Genomic DNA, 7665 nt, shown 5'->3' on the forward strand with positions numbered 1-7665 from the left:
CCTAATATTGAGTTGCACCCCCCACCCCCCTCACCCTTTTTGCCCCCTTTTCGTCAGGGCATGGACTCTACAAGGTTTCGAAAGCATTCCACAGGGATGCTGGCCCATGTTGACTCCAATGCCTCCCACAGTTGTGTCAAGTTGGCCGGATGTCTTTTTGCACACAAACTGGTGCGCCTGGCACCTACTACCATACCCCATTCAAAGGCACTTAAATCTTTTGTCATGCCCATTCACCCTCTGAATGGCACACATACATAATCCATGTCTCAATTGTCTCAAGGCTTAAAAATCCTTCTTTAACCTGTCTCCTCCCCTTCATCTACAGTGATTGAAGTGGATTTAACAAGTGACCTCAATAAGGGATCATAGCTTTGAAATGGATTTACTTGGTCAGTCTATGTCATGGAAAGAGCAGGTGTCCTTAATGTTTTGTACACTCAGTGTATATAACAAATATAACCCTCCACCCACCTCTGGCACCTTAAAGGTCTAGCTCACTCACCAACCCATTTTCATCCTTTTTGTTAACATTCTTGTCTTGGCTTTTGGCAATATCCTGACTACCAATCAGTTCCTGTTGTGTAAGTAGAACTAATGGCACTCCTTTGACATTAATCTGGTCTCGTTTAGAGTTCTCGCCTTGCTAATTATCCCCTGGTATGGAGTTTATTAGGTGCTTTGTTCTCTGTGTGTTTCCCTGATAAATGCACTGGAGAAGCATTCACAGGGTCGGCCAGATGGCTCTGCCTGGGGGCATACTGAGACTTCTGAGAGAGCCCTCTCTCTCTCCTCACCCCAAATCCTCCCTCTACACTTTCCTATCGTCACTCCAACCTCTCTCTTTTCATTTCTTTCACTTTCACACTGCTCTCTCTTTTCTTCTACTCCACTACCACACTCCAGTTCGAGGTGAGTAATCGCTGTTCTGATATCCAGAAGCTCTTTTTGGTCATAAGAGACGGTAGCATCAACATTATGTACAAAATAAGTTACAAACAATGTGAAAAAACTTTGCAACACTTATTATTTTTACTTATTTTGCAACTACTTAGCATGTTAGCTAACCCTTCCACTAACCCTAACCTTAACCCTTTAACCTAACTCCTAACCCTAACCTTAGCGTTAGCGTTAGTGTTAGCCATCTAGCCACCTTGCTAACATTAGTCACAACAAATTGGTAACATATCATACGAATTGTAATTCATAACATATCATACAAAATGGATGATGGACACCCACAAATTAATACATACCATACGAAACGTAACATATCATACTAATTGGAGTGTCTCGGATTTACATTTACTATGTTACATCTACCCCTGAGTCCAGGTTGCAGCAACTTAGAAATATGAATGTGAATGTAAATGAATTCCTCTGAAGTGACTGCCTGGAGCTCTTCTCCTAAAGAGTTATGTAATTAACCAACCAACAGCCTCACTATGTTAATAAGGCTCTCTAAATGACTTTTGTTATGTCGTACAGTGGATCTTCATAGTATTATTCCATAGGTGTATACCTGAGTGTCTAGGTGCCACACCTTGGTTTGATTCTCTATTGACAACAAACAACACCCTTTTTCTATTAAACCATGTGGAAGTAAAAACTCACAAAACTTTACAATCTTCAAACACTGTCAATTAATGTTATGTATACAGTAACAGTTCCAGGGACTTTGAAAGATACTGGTAACAAGCAGTTGCATGGGTGACCTGTCGTGTGTTCAATGCTTTGGCTAAATTAAAGTTAGCGGTGGCTCAGGTCACTCAGTGACAGCGGGTGTCTCCTTTATCAATGGAGGGAAGGAAGAAAGGGGGGAAGGAGGAAGCCCACCTGTTTTCAGTGAGGCAGGACCATAGCCAGGAAAACACAACAGATGAAGGGGTGCTGAGTCACAGCCCCAAGTCAACACAGACAGATGACACAGGATAACTGGTGGTGTAATGAGGGCCAAATTCAGCCTGCTGGACCACGGAGGGTTAGGGAAGGTCACAGAAGTAGAAAGAGTGAAAGTAGACTAAGATTTTTCTAAGGAGTGAGGAAGGAGTGGGTGAAGAGAGTGCATGTTGTGTTGTGTTCTGACAAGTCTCTCTACCTGCCTGGGTGTGTGTGTGAGGCACTTGTCTGGTGAGAACAGGTATAACAGCGCTCTAAGGCATCAGGATGATTGAATAACCTCAGCTTTATTTATTGTTATCATTATGCATGTGGCTGCAGAGTTGTGCTGGGAAATTGGATTGGCATTGATGAGAAAATCTGCGACAGCGACACCTACTCAACGGCTCCTTAAGAGGGAGTTGTGCTACTGTCTTCCAGTTAAATACTGTCTTCTCTAGAAACAATGAGAAAGTACTCTCTTGAGGCCTCACCTTACCTGCACTCAATTCCTCATCAATTATTACTCAACTGCTTACGTGGAGAGGTAATTTAAAAGAGAGGATCGACTGGCGAATGTGTCGAAAATTGGGGCTATTTCTCTCTCTCCAACTGACAGGTTTATTTCTCTACTTGTAAAAAAATGATGCCTTGGCACTGTGGTTGTCCTCATTTCCCCACATCTTTTCAATGCTGGCCATACCCACATGAAAAAATACTACAGTTTACTATAGACTACTACAGTATTTACTATATAGAATTATGTAGTAAACTGTAGTATACTGTAGAATACTATACTACATACATTTACATTTACATTTTAGTCACTGTAGTATCCCTCGATCATGTGCAGTACTTACTATAGAATTGTATAGTATACTGTAGAATACTGTAGTAAATACTACAGTGTACTACAGTATACTATAGGTGAGAAAATGACATGCCATGTATAAACCATATATTGTGTTCCCTACAGGTTAAAGAAAAGAGCAGAAGCTCTGAACTATCAGTTCAGAACTCAGTCCTACCTACCTACAGGTTATGGAAAATTTGCTCTTTTGTCCAGTAGGTTTCCTCAAGGAGAAAGCCCCCACTGCTATGTCAAGTATAATAAAACACACATTTTACAGTAATGTAATGTCTGCAAAAACACTACAGTAAATTATACAGTATACTACAGTTGGCAAAACACTACAGTAAATTCTACAGTATACTACAGTCTGCAAAAACACTACAGTAAATTCTACAGTATACTACAGTCTGCAAAAACACTACAGTAATTACTATAGTATATACAACGGGTGGGTCTAATCCTGAATGCTGATTGGTTAAGACCGCATTCCAGCCGGTGTCTATTCCACAAGTTATCACCGGCTAAATCTATGACATTAAAATGCCTATTTACTCTGTTCCATCTGACTGCACAATCCACTGTCTCATCAGCCCAGCCAAGCAATTTATAAACTAGATCTCCACTATAAAAAGCATCTAGATATTATCTCACATTTCTTTTAGACTAACATTTAGTTTTCAACAGCGAAGATTTGCATAAACCTTGCTGTCTGTCTCTCCGACATTTGCAACATTGTTTCAATATTCAAATTCGATCTCCAGCAGTCTAAATCATGAATCAGCTGGCATCATATTTATGGATATATACAAAGAAATGTCAATTGAAAAAAGGTACAATGAAAGAAGTGCAGCTACTTTGCAGTCTTTCCAGCTTCAGTTTGAAGTGATTGTGTTAGCTGTGTTGTTGGCTAACTCCTCTGAACTAGAGTGTCCTGACAAGTGAGCAATTATTCTATGTCAGGCGAAATCACACCTCTTTAGCTCAACGTTATGGATGTATCCAAATAAATGTCACTAGAAAACAGCTTATACAAATGCAAATGCAGCTACTTTGCTGTAATTCTGGCTGCACTTTTTGACGTGACTTTAAGTTATTCATAGTTGGCTAGCTAGCAATCAAGAGATAAGAACGTTGCCAGACAGTATGGCAATGGAACATTTAAAACGAATGACTGGATACAGAACAAAAAGACTGAACATCTGGGTGGCGTCTCTAGCAACCAAACTGATAGAACGAACGACCAGCCGGCTTGGGTAGCAACCCTAGATTTGTGTCGGGATTATATCTTGTGGACGATGAAATAGTACGAATAAATTCATCAAAATAACGTTTTTAATGAAAATATGTATATCATTATTTGAATATGTTGGTAACCCGTTGTATAAAAGTGATAATGCCCTCGAAGCTGGTGTTTGGAGGATATTGGCCCCGACTTTGTCTCGGGCCTAACAACACCCGTGCCAATATCCTCCAAACACCGGCTTCTCTGGCATTATCACTTAAATATACTACCATTTTTTTACTACAGTATTTATACTTTAGTAAACTGTAAATACTACAGTATACTACAGTCATGTCTGCAACACTACAGTAAGTACTACAGTAAAGTCAGCAAAAACACTACAGTGAATACTACAGGAAAGTCCGGCAAAACATTACAGTGAATACTATAGTATTTATACCATATTATACTATAGTATTTTTTTATTTGGGCACTGCCATCCGTGTAGCGACTATGGCTCTGAACCATACCCAAGTCCAAATGCCCTTCAAATAATGCCTTGAGACACCCATAAAACACTGAATAAAACATAGAACATGCTTAACATTCTGAAACCTGACAAAAAGGGAAAAAGAGCACAAGAAATGTTGGAGGTGCTTTGTAGGGTCATCTCCTAGGGGGGCTGTGTTTTGCCCTGGCGGGTCCTCGGGTGCACTTGCTAAATTATGTTGTTTTCTAATCAAGCTTTAATAGCTTTCTTCCTCATCTTGGTGAGCAGCTGGCCAAAAGGTGGGCGGCGCTCCTTGGGGATTAGGGGATAAATCAGAGAGCATGATGGGGGAACCAATGACCTGCTGGGAGATGTGTGCTGTGGCAGTGGGGTCACACACTCAGAGAGGACAGCCTGTCCTTGAGTTGGCTGGTGGGGGTGGTGGGCTACCTGTTAGCCTCTAATGTCACTGGATCGTGAAACAAAAGGAAAACAGAACAGTGCATCACATGATGATTGTCAAAGACAATCATTTGTGACCCTGGATAGTAAAGAAATTGGCTTTTTTATGTAAGGAAGGATTCAGCCATGACATAAAGCTAGATTTACGTTAGACTTTATGTTACAGGGTCAGGTGATATAGTTTGTTGGCCTTGACATTATAATTCTATCGACCAATGTTAGTTAGATTTACTCCTCTCAGTCCACTTCTGACAGAGGTACAATTTAGAGTCTTCTTCAAGATGTTCCCCCGAGACTCTGTGTAACTAATCTGACAAGACAGTGATCAGAGGGACGGAGCAGCCGCCTCTTGGCAGCTGTGATTATACAAGACAGTGAGGGATTAGAAAACATAAAAAACCTCTTTCACCGGGCTGCTTTGGATGACTGATATAGATAGGGATCGCAGTCATCCCAGGAAAATACACTCACTCACATGTCGTTGGGAATTAAGATGAGGAGAGGGAATGAGAGGAGGAGGAGGGACTATAACCTTTGGCCGGGGCAGATTGCAGCTATAAGGGCCGTGATGGAGGAATGTGATCAGTGCTATAGCAGACCTACTAATTACTGTAAATGTCACAAAGCGCTCGCTAGGCTAGCTGGCGACCAGCTGAAACGCAGGTGCTATCTACTGCATGGTTAGAACAGGGTTGATGGTGCACATTTACTGTTATTGACCATAATCACCTTTTACCAGGGACATAATGAAAAATGTAGACAATCTAAAACAGGGCCATTCTGCCTGACAACAGCATTGTCATCGTATGACACAGTTGAGGCATAAACACATACGCCTATCTTTGCATTGCCATTCATTTATTGCTGTTGGTTATTAGAGGCAGAATTACAACGGGCAGCAGGTACTGTAGAACAGGGGTGTCAAACTCATTTTGCCCTGCTGGCTGCATTCGGTCTTCACCGAGGTCTGGATGGCTGCACTTACTTTTTTTTAAATATTTCCTCGCTGTTAAAATTGGCAAAAGATTGTCCTCTATCCATCGCTTTTGTAATTTTCTATGCTGTTTAGCTTTCATTTCGATGACTGTTATCAAGCTCGACAGAGTGAATAGACTGTGTCCATTATCATTTCTACACAGTTTTGATTTCAATGTAAAAAATATATATATATATATATATATTTATAAATATACAGTATATATACAGTGCCTTCAGAAAGTATTCACACCCCTTGACTTTTTCCACATTTTGTGTTACAGCCTGAATTTTAAATGGGTTATATTTTGATTTTGTGCCACTGATCTAGACACAATACCCCACAATGTCAAAGTGGAATTTTGTTTTTAGAAATATAAATTAATAAAAAATTCAAAGCTGAAGTGTCTTGAGTCAATAAGTATATAACCCCTTTGTTATGGCAAGCCTAAATATGTTCAGGAGAAAATATTTGCTTAACAAGTCACATAATAAGTTGCATGGATTCACTATGTGTGTAGTAATAGTGGTTAACATGATTTTTTGAATGATTATCCCATCTCTTTACCCCACACATACAATTATCTGTAAGGTCCCTCAGTTGAGTAGTGAATTTCAAGCACAGATTCAAGCACAAAGACCAGGGAGATTTTCCAATGCCTCGCAAAGAAGGGCATCTTTTGGTAGATGTGTCAAAATAAAAAAAGCAGACACTGAATATCCCTTTGAGCGTGGTGATGTTATTTATTACGCTTTGGATGGTGTATACAGGCGTCCTTCCTAACTCAGTTGCCGGAGAGGAAGAACACCGTTCAGGGATTTCACCATGAGGCCAATGGTGATTTTAAAACAGTTACAGAGTTTAATGGCTGTGATTCAACAACATTGTAGTTACTCCACAATACTAACCTAAATGACAGAGTGAATATATAAAAATATTTCAAGACATGCATTCTGTTTGCAATAAGGCACTAAAGTAATACTGCAGAAAATATGGCAAAGAAACAAACTTTTTGTCTTGAATAAAAAGCGTTATGTTTGGGGCAAATCGAACACAACACATCACTGAGTACCACTCTTCATATTTTCAAGCATGGTGGTGTCTGCATTATGTCATGGATATGCGGGTCATCGGCAAGGATTAGGGAGGTTTTTGGGGGATAAAAATAAATGGAATAGAGCTAAGCACAGGCAAAATCCTAGAGGAAAACCTGGTTCAGTTTGCTTTCCAACAGACACTGGGAGGCAAATTCACCTTTCGGCAGGACAATAACCTAAAACACAAGGCCAAATATATGCTGAAGTTACTTACCAAGACGACATTGAAGGTTCCTGAGTGGCCTAGTTAGTTATGACTTAAATCAGCTTGAAAATGTATGGCAAGACTTGAAAATGGCTGTCTAGCAATGATCAACAACGAACTTGACAGAACTTGAAGAGTTACAAAAATAAAGCTGGGCAAATATTGTACAATCCAGGTGTGCAAAACTCTTAGAGACTTACCCAAAAATAAACTACCGCTGTAATCGCTGCCAAAGGTGATTCTAACATGTATTGACTCAGGGGGTTGAATACTTATCTAATCAAGATATATTCGTGTTTTATGTTTCACTAATCTTAAACAAAAAAAGCAATTTTTCTTCCACTTTGACATTACAGAGTATTTTGTGTAGATCGTTTTAAAAAAAAGACAATCCATTTTAATACCAATTTGTAACAAAACAAAATGGGGAAAAAGGTCAAGGGGTGTGAATACTTTCTCAAGGCACTGTATATTTACTCAAA

This window comes from Coregonus lavaretus (genome assembly GCF_964263955.1).
Source record: "Coregonus lavaretus genome assembly, chromosome: 32".
NCBI lineage: Eukaryota > Metazoa > Chordata > Actinopteri > Salmoniformes > Salmonidae > Coregonus > Coregonus lavaretus.